The following is a 13,701-nucleotide window of genomic DNA, read 5'->3' as shown; positions in this document are numbered from 1 at the left end:
CATCAAAAACTGGGGATGTAATGTATGGTGACTAATATAACAAAATAAAAATTATTAAAAAAATAAAAATAAAAAAATAAAATAAATAAAAAATGCTAACCATCATTTGAGCCTTCAGCAAGTCATAATCCCTGATCACAGATCACCATAACAAATAGCGTCATAATGAAAAGGATTGAAGTATTGTGAGAATTACCAAAATGTGTCACAAAGACACAAAGTGAGCAAATGCTGTCGGAAAAATGGCATCAACAGACTTTTTGATGCAGGGTTGCCACGAACCTTCACTATGTGAAACATACAATATCTATGAAGCTCAATAAAATGATGTATAACTGTAAATTCATTTTTTTTTTAAAGATTTTATTTATTTATGTGACAGAGAGACAGCCAGCGAGAGAGGGAACACAGCAGGGGGAGTGGGAGAGGAAGAAGCAGGCTCCCAGCGGAGGAGCCTGATGTGGGACTCGATCCCAGATCGCCAGGATCACGCCCTGAGCCGAAGGCAGATGCTTTAACGACTGCGCTACCCAGGCGCCCCTGTAAATTCATTTTTAAAATATATTTACTAGAATTTGATATATCCAAAATGTTATTTCAATATACAAAACTCAATATACAAAAACTATTGAGATATTTGACATTCTTTTACTAAGTCTGACATCTAATGTGTATTTCACACTTATATCTCAATTTGGATGCTAAATTCATTAGAAATATTTGATCTGTATTTAGATACTATAAGACTTATAACTGAAAAGATGAATTCACATACTGAAGTTGTTTCAAACATAGCTTAAAGTTTTCTATTAACTGAATCGAATACCAAAAATCATTTTAATATTCGCATCCACATTGACAAAATTGCTTCAGTTTTTAAATTTAAATGTCAATTAAAATTAAATAAATTAAAAGTTCAATTCCTCAGGACTACAGGTCAAATTTCAAGTGTTCAATCATACATGTGGCTAGTGGCTACAAGTTAGGCTGCGCAGGTCTAGAGGCGGGTTCCCAGGTGACATAAGGCCCATGGATGGCAGACTCGAGTATCTGGACGGAAAATGCATACGAGCTAGGACACAGCACAGAGCCGCTCTATACTAGTTGCCAAGAAGGAAGACGATATCATGACAAAAACAGATTTCCAGGGAGGCTAATCTATAACAGAATAAAGAAATCAAAAAAAGAAAAAAATACAACAAAGTCAGGGAGACAAACCGACAGTTTATCATAGTAAATAAAATGTGAAATAATGAAGACTAGAAGTGGAAGTGGGAAAAAAGAATGAGGCGTAGGCAAGGATCTGAGAAGCTGTTTGCTAGATAGAAGAACTGACAGGGCTGAAGAATAGATGGGACACAGAAGAGCCCCAGCTAAAGACCTCAGAGGGACCTGGGCTTTGTTTGCTTTGTGTTATGTTGGAATTTTGTTTTGTATTTGTTTTTTCTCTCTTCTATCTTCTACACACATTTAACACGGAAAATGATATTCCATAGTGGTTTTCAGGACAGTTTTTTTAAAAGAACGTTTCTGTGACTCTGCTTTTATTTGTTTCTTTTTTAAGTAATCTGTGCACCCAACATGGAGCTCAAACTCACAAGCCTGAGATCAAGAGTCACCTGCTCTACAGACTGAGCCAACCAGGTGTGCCTGGAGTTCACAGATTACTTGAAATACCTAGTGAATTCCTGGGAATGTAATGGGTCAATTATTATGGAGAACAAGAAGGAAGGAAGGGAGGGAAGCAGACAGGAGAGAAGGGGAAGGAGAAGAAGAAGGAGAGAGAGAGAGGCTATAAGTTTTAAGTTTAATATTTACCAATAAATAGATGACAGATCAAACCATGTGAGTGAGTGAGATCACCCAGGGAGGTATTTCGAGTGAAAAGACAGGAGCCACCCCAGGAACAATACATTTCTAGGGACACAGAAGTCTTCAAAGGAATGCTTCTAGTGGGCAAAGAGACTGAACCAGACAGGTTAGGTTTGTTCCATGGCCTCATTCACTCAACCAACATTTATTGAGACAAAGGCCTAGGTGTTCACATTCTAGATACAAGCCAGGTGGGCTGCCCTGGAAGAGTGCACTGCTAGGCTCGCAGCCAGGACTGAACCCCAGATGGCTCTGCCTGCAGCAGCGTCTCTGTCCTATACAACAGGAGTCATGTACAGTGTCACCGACAGTCTTCCAGCCTTGGAAATAGATCAGTCTAAATTCTATCCTGTTTCCTCAAAGTTTCATTCGCCATGTATAAAAATGCTCTTCAAGGAAGATCTTACTTTTCTTAACAGCAACCAAGTAATTAGATTCCTATCTTGGAGGGAAAAGACAAGTTAGGGATGTGCAGAGTTGGGATAATGTAGGCATCTTCCTGTATATAGTAGTGATGGTGCAGGAGTCTGTGCAGGGCTTTGGGAGGCCAGTTGGTGTTGGACTCCCACCCATGAGCTGTTGCAGTAAGATGGGTGTGGAAGTACAGAAAAAAACACAAATTATGATGCAAGAAAATTCAGAAGACATTTAGTTCAATATGAACTGATGACACATTATACCATTTAATATTTGAAAGGAGTAGTACTCAAATTGAATTAGGATAGAAAAGTCTAACTTTGTAACTTCTCTTTCCATAGAAATGTCACAATATTTTCCATTACGGATCAAAAGGACCACCATATTTTCACCTGCTCTAACAACAGATTTTTAATGCTATCCTGGAGAACAACTGCAGCTTTATATTTCTTAGTAATGAAACTTCTATTTCCCCTGCCTTGTAATGTGAAGGAATGTGTAGTATTCTGAGTTCAAATTGTGAAATACAATAGAGAAAATTACCCATTTTAGAAACATACTTCCTTCTATTGCATAACTGACTTTAAAAAAAAAAAAGACCTTTAAAGGAAGAATTTATTCATTAAATCTAACCATTTGCACAAAACAATGCTCTCCCTCAATTCAATCTTTACCTCTCTCCTCCCAAATTTTTCGTAAAAGATAGAACTCAGTCTCATTAACTTTACACTTCTCTCAATGACATTCAAGATTTTGAAATCAAAGAACCACGGAACGTGCAATAAGGAAAAGCAGTTGCCTGGAGTGTCCTTCTTTCCCCTCCATCTGACATCTCCTACATGTCATCTATGTGTCAGTTGAAATATCCCTCTTGGAAAATGGAGCTGACTCATGTGAATTTCTCTGTGCCCTTACAACACCTCTATTCTCTTGGAGAAATCTGCTTGCATTTTTCTTACATGTGAACACATCTCTGTGCCAATCCTTCGGAACAGGACCCATATCATGCACATCTTTGTATCTCTGGAGATTAGCTCAGTAACTGGTCTAGGAAGTACCCAATAAATACTTGTGTAAGAAATAAAGAATGGGGGACGCCTGGGTAGCTCAGGTCATGATCCCAGGGTTCTGGGATCGAGTCCTGTATTAGGCTCCCTGCTAGGCAGGGAGTCTGCTTCTCCCTCTGCCTGCCGCTCCCCCTGCTTGTGTGTGCACTCTCTCTCTCTCTGACAAGTAAATAAATAAAATCTTTAAAAATATATATATTAAAAAAAGAAATAAAGAATGGATATATAAATGAATAAGTGTTCAACTAAATTATAAGAAATAGATTCAGAGCTTAAATTCTTAGCTGTATTACCTTGAGCAACTCATTCCACCTCTCTGAGCTTTCATTTCCTTATCATAAAAAAGATCAATAGTGGATTGCCTGGTGGACTTCTCAGGGTACTGGAAAGCAGCACATATGACAATATTTGTAAAAGGTCCTGATAAATGGTAAAGTACTATGTAAATGTTAGTTATTGTCTAGTGTCTGGGTAGAGACATAAAAGCTTAAAGCCTAGCCAAGTGTAGAACAGGGATAGGAAATAAATTCCCTACATCTGGGAATGCGTCATTATTGACCCAGATCCCAAAACAAAATCCTAAGAAACATCCTTGACTCCTCCTTCTCCTCACTCCTAACACCCAAATAGAACCAGTAGTACCTGTTTCACCATCACTGGGGACAATACAGACAAAAACAAGTATACATTCAAGCTTCCACCCCTCCTGGTAGCAGCAAGTCCACTTCCTCCCTCTATTTCACATCTCCCCATAATTGACCATGACCTCCAGGGATTACCCAATCCAAGGAGTGGGATCAGGGTGAGAAGCATGGTTTTGGCTCTTCATATAAGTGAAGAACCAAGTAGAGAACTGGTATCTGACAGAGTTCTCACAGAATTTTGCTGTCGTAAACAGGTCCTGTACGGTTGACTGCTGGAAAGACTGCTCAAACACCCATCTCTGGTTTTGAGGAGTGCCACATCATGCACCACCAGGAAGTTAGGCCTGAAGGAGCCTCCAGCACCAGCCACAGACTATGCCCAAACCAGCCCTTCTCCATAAACTCCAAAACCCTCGTCTCAGTGGCTGCTCAGCAGTCCCCTTGCTTTAGTCCTATTTACAGGATGTCACTGGCCATCTAGTTCTCGAAGAGGTCTTCCTGGCCTATGCTTACAGGTCTCCTTAACTTTGAACCTTGGGAAGCAGCATTGTGTTCCAGTATCTTTTCCCATACTGAATACTGGATGCCTTCTCTTGATACTTACATAACCAAAGGAATTCAGTAGATTTTGTTGAACGATGAAGATCAGTTGCAAGGACACCACCCGCCCACCACAGGTACCCCATTCGATATCTGCCTTGACAGGCCATCTATCACACAGGCAGTCACAAAGTTCTGCCATTCTGATGCCAAAATATTTCTCAATTCCATTAATTTTCCTGGCCACTACCTTTTTCGGGCCACATCTTTCACTTGGATTACTGTGGCTGCTTCCTAACACCACCTGCCTTTTATTACTGCACTCCCATCCACTCTCCCGATGATAGCCAGAGTACTCTTTCCAGACACAGATCAGATCCTGTCCCCTCTTTGTTTACAACAAGTGCAGCACTTCTCATTGTCAACCTAGTGAACCCCTTGATGTGATTTTACAAGACCTTCATGGTCTGGCCCCTACTTACTTCTCCAGCTTTACATGTCATCTTCCCCTGCCTTCCCCACTGCCCACTGGTCCCTTTCCTTCTCTCCTAGTCCTTGTTTCCTAATTTACTTTCCCTTTCTGGCAAATACTTCTCTCTCTCTCTCTCTCTCTCTCCCTCTCCCTCTCTCCCTCTCTCCCTCTCTCCTCTCTGCTCCCTCCCTCTCCCATCTCTCACTTCCCAGCCTTTCCCATTCTTGTTCCCCAGCCTGAAATAATCTCCCTTCCATTCTTTACTGGTATACTTCCTACTATCTTCACGTCACAATTTAAAGCCACTTCAGTGAAAGTCTTTGCTGATTCTCCAAGACTAGGTTAGAGTCTTATCTTTATGCTCCCTTAACTATTGAAGTAACTTTATTGTATTATAACATCCATCATGTTGGTACTGTAATCGTCCATCTCACTTGTTCTGTCTTTTTGTGTTTCCCACCTAGAAGGGATGTTCATTGAGGGCAAGGACTTTGTAAGAGTTTAATCCATAGGAAGTACAGAATAAAAATGTCACACAAATGAATAAAACCTAATAAAATATAATATCAAAAGCAACTGAACTATTAGGTAGGTGTGGAGTGGTGGTAATAAATAGTCTTTGCTACGGTACAAATTTGATTATACCTGAATTTTACATTCTTGAAGTTTAAATCTGAAAAAGATAACTAGAAAAAAATAAAAATAAAAAAGATAACTAAAAAGACAGATGGCAATAATCTCAGCTATTCAGATCTTTATGTGAAAATAGTATTTTTATTAAAATGAATTTTATTATAGTTATAAAAGATGTTAATTTAACATAAGGAGACTGGGGGAATAGTACACAGGAACTTTGTACTATTTTTGCAACCCTTCAGAAATCTAAAATGATCTAAAAAGTTTTTAAATATGCTTTTTTTATATGCATTCTCTCCTTCTTAGCTATGTAATCCTCTTCAAAATAATTCCACAAATATGTCAAGCCAAAGAGAATTGAATATTTTCTGAAATTAATATTGATCAAGAATTTCAGATATGTACTCCAAGTGCCTAAAATATTCTGTTCATTGCATCACTAAGAACATCATAATGAGTTTGGTCTATTATAACTTTCTCCTCTTACTGTAAAGATAAAAGCAGATATAGAAAATTAAGGTATTTTTACCATAAACAGCTTTGATTCTCAAAACTCCATGATGTCTACAATGACTAAAATACTATTTTTAAGTAAGAAACTACTACGTCAGTGTAGTTGAAATACATTGCAATTGTACCACAGGTCACTAATAATATGTGTCTCAATTACAGAAAACCCTTAAGAGAGGGAGAAAAAAAATCTTGTGGAAAGCAAAGCTCCATGGTGAGGATATAAGCTTAATAAAGGCCAGTAAAGCAGGAGAGAAAGTGTCTAATTTCATGTTTTCATTACATTTTAAAATACATATTCAGAAAATGCTGCCCTCAAACAGATTAACCCTGTCATACAGTTGACTTATCTTTCTGACATCTGACATGGCATAAAACATACCATAGAATAAGACAAGATATTTAATATAATCTATGACATATATAACCTAGTTATTTTAAAAGATGATGATTTCAGTTCTCTTTTAGTCTGCTACAAATTTATATAGTCACATAACCAGGCCGAGTTAAACTAATGTAAAGTGATATTAAATGGGGTTTTTCTTATCAGCTGGGGGTCCATGAAGACCCCAAAGCTGAGGTCCACGGGTATCTAGTATCTCGTCATCCTAAAGACAAGTGATGACGTAGTCACCTCATGACTGGGTCAGTGACCATCACCTACCTCCAACTTCTTTAGGAGAAACACTGAAGATTTATTAGGAAAATGAGAAGAGTGGTGATTTTTCAAAGTGAGAAGAAATGAGAGCACCCTGGCGTTTTTCTTTTCATTCTCATGGGGACATTCTCCCCTCCTTCAAACTAGGTCAAGGGGGATAAGGGAGGAGCAAGAAACTCCTGTGGGAAGATGGGAGGATAGGACTAGGAGAGAAGGAAAGGGACCAGTGGGCAGTGGGGAAGGCAGGGGAAGATGACATGTAAAGCTGGAGAAGTAAGTAGGGGCCAGACCATGAAGGTCTTGTAAAATCACATCAAGGGGTTCACTAGGTTGACAATGAGAAGTGCTGCACTTGTTGTAAACAAAGAGGGGACAGGATCTGATCTGTGTCTGGAAAGAGTACTCTGGCTATCATCGGGAGAGTGGATGGGAGTGCAGTAATAAAAGGCAGGTGGTGTTAGGAAGCAGCCACAGTAATCCAAGTGAAAGATGTGGCCCGAAAAAGGTAGTGGCCAGGAAAATTAATGGAATTGAGAAATATTTTGGCATCAGAATGGCAGAACTTTGTGACTGCCTGCGTGATAGATGGCCTGTCAATGCAGATATCAAACTGGGTACCTGTGGCAGGTGGGTGGTGTCCTTGCAACTGATCTTCATCGTTCAATAAAATCTACTGAATTCCTTTGGTTATGTAAATAGCAAGAGAAGGCATCCAGTATTCAGTATGGGAAAAGATACTGCTTCCCAAGGTTTAAAAGCCAGGAGTTAAAGGGAAGTCCTAAGAAGTCCGTGCTCACCCTGGTCATGAAATGTGCCAGTGCTAAGGCCTCCACAGAGATCTCCAAAAAACTCATACACACAAGCTATGGAATAAAGACCCTGCATTGAGGACCTGCTTCCGTGACAGACGTACCAACAGCTCCCAATCCAGAGGGACTGACCTTTGCCTCGAGCCTCCACATCAGGAGCCAGCCGGGACAGCAGAGCATAGGAAGGTCCATCATAGAGCCTATTCCCCCTTCCTCGCTGCTGCTCTGCAGAGCTGGGGGCCAGGCCTGAGATGAGAAGAGAGGGGAAAGGTCTGAATGGGATGAGAGATTCATTTTTAACAGTTCACATTTTAAAACATAAATGCATTTATTTATTTATTTTTTTAAAACACCTTAAAAAAATCAACAAGATAATTGGTGAAAAACCTTGCTCCCAGCTCTGTTTCAATCACCTAATTCTCCAAAGAGGTAATTACTTTTGTTAGCTTCTGAATTTGTTTCTTATGGCTACTGTAACAAAGTACCACAAACATGGTGGCTTAAAACAACAGAAATTTATTCTCTTCAATTTCTAGTGGCCAGAAGTTTGATCTCAGTGTCACTGATAGGAAATCAAAGTGTCAGCTGAGCCACTCCCTCCAGAGGCTCTAGGGGAAACTCGCTCCTTGCTTCTTCCTACTTGTGGCATGCCTTGACTTGTGCCCATATCACTCTATCGGCTGCCTCCCTGGTCCCAGTGCCTTCACCTCTTCCGCCTATAATCACTCACCGACTCTCTTATAAAAATGTCATCACGGCATTTAGAGCCCACCTGCATAATTCAGGATAATCTCCTTAACGTAATCATATCTTTTGCCATTTAAGTACCGATGACAGATTCCAGAGATTAGGAAGTGAGTGTATCTTTAGTGCCATTACTTAGGCTACCACAAATTCCTACTCTCCAGATATATGCAAATGCAAGCACATAGGAAAATATACCCACATTTTTTCACTTTCTACCACAAAAGGTAATTTACCATACATGTTCTGTATCTTGCTTTACTGACTGAACAATATATGTCGAGATCTTTCCCTATCACTGTACAGACAGCAACCTCCATTTGTACAGGTGCATAGAGCACCACTGAATGCATGTATGCAATATATCTCACCCATTCCATGCAGTTTTCATTTTTTTGACATTATAAACAATAGCAAAGTAAACAACTTTGGAGGTGTGTACACACATAAACACACATATTTGAAAATATAACTTAGGAATTTTAGAAATTCCTAGAAGTAGAATTTCATTGTCAAAAGGCATGTGCATTTGGGTTTTTTTCCTTTTTATTATTCAATTAACATAGTGTTATATTAGTTTCATGGATACAATAATTCAACAATTCTATACATTACTCAGTGTTCATCAATGTAAGTGTACTCTTATTCCCCTTCACCTCTTTCACCCACCCCCCCACCGACCACCCCAATGGCAATACCAGCTTTTTCTCTACAGTTATGAGTCTGATTTGTCTTTTTCCTTTGTTCATTTTTGCTTTTTAAATTCCACATGAGTGAAATCATTTGGTATTTGTCTTTCTCTGACTGACTTTTTTCACTTAGCATTATACCCTCTAGATCCATCCATGTCACTGCAAATAGCAAGATTTCATCCTTTCTTACGGCTGAGTAATATCCCACTGTGTGTGTGTGTGTGTGTGTGTGTGTGTGTGTGTGTGTTTATCACATCTTCTTTAACCATTCATCTACCAATGGACACTTGGGTTGCTTCTCTATCTTGGCTATTGTAAATAATGCTGCAGTGAACATAAGGGTGCACAAATCTTTTTGAATTAGTGTTTCTGTTTTCTTTGGGTAAATAGCCTGTAGTGGAATTACTAGATTGTATGGTAATTCTATTTTTAATTTTTTGAGGAACCTCTAGACTGTTCCACAGTGGCTACATCAGCTTGCATTCCCACCAATAATTCACAGAGCTTCCTTTTTCTGCACATTCTTGCCAATACTTATTGTTTCTTGTGTTTTTCATTCTAGCTATTCTCACAGGTGTGAAGTAATATCTCATTCTTGTTTTGATTTACATTTTCCTGATGACTAGTGATGTCGAACACCTTTTCATGTGTCTGTTGGCCAACTATATGTCTTTCTGGAAAAATGTCTGTTCAGTCCTCTGCCCATTTTTAATTAGATTATTTGTGGGTTTTTTGATTAAGTTCTTTATATAGTTTGAATATTAACTCTTTATTGGATACATCATTTGCAAATATCTTCTCCCATTCAGTAGGTTGTCTTTCCATTTTTTTTTTTTTGATGGTTTCCTTCGCTGTACAAAAACTTTTATTTTAGGGTAGTCCTAATAATAGTTTAATTTTGCTTTTGTTTCCCTTGCCAAAGGACATATATCTAGAAAAATGTTTCTACAGCTGATGTCAAAGAGATCACTGCCTGTGTTTTCTTCTAGGAATTTTTCAGGTCTCAAATTTAGGTCTTTAATCCATTTTGAGTTAATTTTTTTGTATGGTGTAAGATAAGTAGTCCAGTTTCATTCTTTTGCATGTAGCTGTCTAGTTTTCCCAACACTATTTGTTGAAGAGACTGTTTTTCCCCCCACAGTATATTTTTGCCTCCTTTGTCATAGATTAGTTGACCGTAAAAATGTGGGTTTCTTTCTGGACTCTATTCTGTTCCATTGATCTATGTGTCTTTTTGTGCCAGTACCATACTGTTTTGATTATTATAGCTTTGTATTATATTTTGAAATCTAGGATTGTGATACCTCCAGTTTTGTTCTTCTTTTTCAAGACTGCTTTGGCTATTCAGGGTCTTTGTGGTTCCATACAGATTACTTGTTCTAGTTCTCTGAAAAATGCTATTCGTGTTTTGATAGGAATTACATTAAATTTGTAGATGCTTTGGATAGTATGGACATTTGAACAATACTGGTTCTCCCAATCTGTGAGCACAGCATGTCTTTCCATTTGTTTCTGTCATCTTCAATTTCTTTCATCAATGTTTTTTATAGTTTTTGGCATACAGGTATTTCAAACTCCTTGGTTAAGTTTATTCCTAGATATTTTATTCTTTCTAGTGCAATTGTAAGTGGGACTGTTCTCTTAATTTTTTTTGTGTGCTACTTCATTATTAGTGTATAGAAATGCAACAGATTTCTGTATATTAATTGTATATCCTGCAAATTTACTGAATTCATTTATCAGTTCTAGTAGTTTTTTGGTGGAGTCTTCAGGGTTTTCTCTATAGTATCATGTTATCTGCATTCTCCCCAAACCTCATATGTTCACCAACCCCAAAGCTCTCTGAATTCAGTCCTTCTGGGTTTTAATGGAGGTTCTATGACATAGGCACGATTCATTAGAACACTGGTCATTGGTAACTGAACTAAATCTACAGCCCCTCTCCCCCTCCCTGGAGGTCAGTACGTGGGACTGAAATGTGCCAGAAATGGGGACAAGGACCAAATATATATATTTCTGACTATGTATCACAAGATCATCAAGCAGTTTTAACTCAGAGATAATAATACTAATATTAAAATAACAACACAGACACTTACTGGGTGTTTACTATGTGTCAGGTGTTTCCTAAACATTTTATATGCATAATGTCATTTATGGTCCCCATTTTACAATTGAAACTGAGTAATCCAGCTTCTGGCAAAAAACCTATGTGTGATTTTTCAGGCCCAACAAAGGCTTTACCTGGCAGGCCCCAAAAGGGAAAGGAAAGCTACCCTCATCACACCAGACAGTGTACAACCAATCCACTGCAACTCTCTGGAGGAAGTTGCAGTCCAGAACTCACTTATGTTGTTTCTGTATCTTGCCTGCTGTGAATAATGACGCAATGAACATGGGACCACAGATGCCTCTTCAAGATAGTGATTTTATATTATTTGGATATAAATCCCCAGAGGATTGCTGGACCATATGATTTTTAAATTTTTAATTAATTTCTATTTTTAATTTTTTATTGACCCTCCATATTGCCTTCCATAGTAGATGTACCAATTTATGTTCCCACCAACAGTGAACAAGGATTCCCTTTTCTCCACATCCTCACCAATGCTTGTTATCTCTTATCTTTTTGGGAACAGCCATCTTAGCAGGTATGAGATGTTATCTCATCGTGGTCTTGATTTGAATTTCCTTGACGACTGAACATGTTGAACACCTTTTCATGCACCTGTTAGCCATTTGTATGTCTTATTTGGAAAAAATGTCTATTCAGATCCTTTGTTCATCTTTTTATCAGATTTTTTTTTTTGCTATTGGGTGGCAGGAGTTCCTTATAATTTTGTATATTAACACCTTATCAGCTATATGGTTTACAAATATTTTCTCCCATTCTGTATGTTAACTTTTCATTTTATTAATGGTCTCCTTGGCTTTCCTTTTTAGTTTTATGTAGTTCCACTTGTTTATTTTTGCTTTTGTTGCCTGTGCTTTTGGTGTCAATTCCAAAAAATGATTGCTAAGACTAATGTCAAAGAACTTCTTCCCTATATTTTCTTCTAGGAGATTTACAACTTCAGGTCTTACATTTAAGTCTTTAATTTTGAGTTGATGCTTGTGTATAGTTTAAGTGACCAATTTCATTCTCTTGCATATGCTTATCCAGTTTTTTCAGCACCATTTATTGAAGAAACTATCTTTTCCCTCATTGTATATTTCTTGGCACCTTTGTTGAAAATGTCTGTTTTTATGCTAGTATCATACAGTTTTGATTGCTGTAATTTTGTAATATAGTTTCAACTCAGGAAGGGTAATGCCTCTAACTTTGTTCTCAAGATTGTTTTGGCTCTTGGTGGGTGTTTTGTGGTTCCATACAAATTTCAGGATTTTTTTTTTCTATTTCTGTGAAAAATGCCATTGGAATTTTGATAGGGATTGTACTGATTCTGTAGACTGCTTTGGGTAGAACAGATATTTTAACATTATTAATTCTTCCAATCCATAACACATAATATATTTCCATTTATGATTTCCTTCATTTCATTCATCCATGTTTTATAGTTTTCAGCATACAGATCTTTCACCTCCTTGTTAAAGTCATTTCAAAGTATTTTATTCTTTTTGTTGTTATTATAATCTTCTTTTCTGATAGTCATCATTACTGTATAGAAAAGCAACTGATTTTTGTATGTTGATTTTGTATCCTGCAACATTATTGAATTCATTTGTTAGTTTTAACAGTTTTTTTGGTAGAGTCTTTAGTGTTTTTTATATATATGATCATATTACTACAAAGAGAGATAATTTAACCTTTTCCTTTTCAATTTGAATGCTGTTTATTTCTTTTTCTTGCCTAATTGCTCTGGCTAGGACTTCCAGTACTACCTTGAATAGAGGTAGTGAGAGTGGGAACTCTTGTATTATTCCTGATCTTAGAGAAAAAGCTTTCAACCTTTCATTATTGAGGATGATGTTAGCTGTGGCTTTGTCATATATCTCCTTTATTATGTTGAGGCCATTTATTTCTATTCTTACTTTGGTGAGAGTTTTTATCACGAAAGGGTACTGAATTTTCTCTGTGTCCATTGAGATAATCATGTGATTTTTATTCATCATCCCATTAATGTGGCATATCACATTAATTGGTTTTCATATGCTGAACCATATATTCTTTGCTTCCCAGGAACACATCCCATGGTCATGGTGTATGACCCTTTACTGTGCTGCTGAATTCGTTTGCTAGTATTTTCTCAAGGATTTTTGAATTTATGTTCATCAGGGACATTGGCCTGTAGTTTTCTTGTGGTGTCTTTGTCTGGCTTTGATATCAGAATAGTAGAGATTATGCTAAGTGAAATAATTCAAGCAGAGAAAGATGATTATTGTATGGTTTCACTTATTTGTGGAACATAAGGAATAGCAGAGAGATTATTAGGAGAAGGAAGGGAAAAAATGAAGGGGTGGGAAACAGAGGGGGAGACTAACCATGAAAGACTATGGACTCCAGGAAACAAACTGAGGGTTTTAGAGGGGAGGGGCGTGGGGGGGATGGGCTAGCACGGTGAAAGGTATCAAGGAGGGCACGTATTGCACGGAGCACTGGGTGTTATACGCAAACAATGAATCGTGGAACACTACATCAA

At 37.9% G+C, this 13,701-nt stretch overlaps 1 long non-coding RNA gene across 1 annotated transcript in view; it reads right to left on the bottom strand.

Annotated features, from left to right (window-relative positions):
* The window catches only part of LOC103668112, a 252,416-nt gene extending 244,590 nt beyond the window's left edge, over positions 1-7,826 (bottom strand). The window contains exon 1 of the long non-coding RNA XR_569941.2: positions 7,758-7,826. This is a non-coding gene — a long non-coding RNA (uncharacterized LOC103668112). The remainder of the gene's footprint in view (positions 1-7,757) is intronic.
* Positions 7,827-13,701: the final 5,875 nt, after the last annotated feature.

Source organism: Ursus maritimus (assembly GCF_017311325.1).
Source record: "Ursus maritimus isolate PB19 chromosome X unlocalized genomic scaffold, ASM1731132v1 scaffold_X1, whole genome shotgun sequence".
In the NCBI taxonomy this organism is placed as follows: Eukaryota; Metazoa; Chordata; class Mammalia; order Carnivora; family Ursidae; genus Ursus; species Ursus maritimus.
The sequence above is the reverse complement of the archived record's forward strand: the minus strand, read 5'-3'. Positions and strand labels throughout refer to the sequence as shown.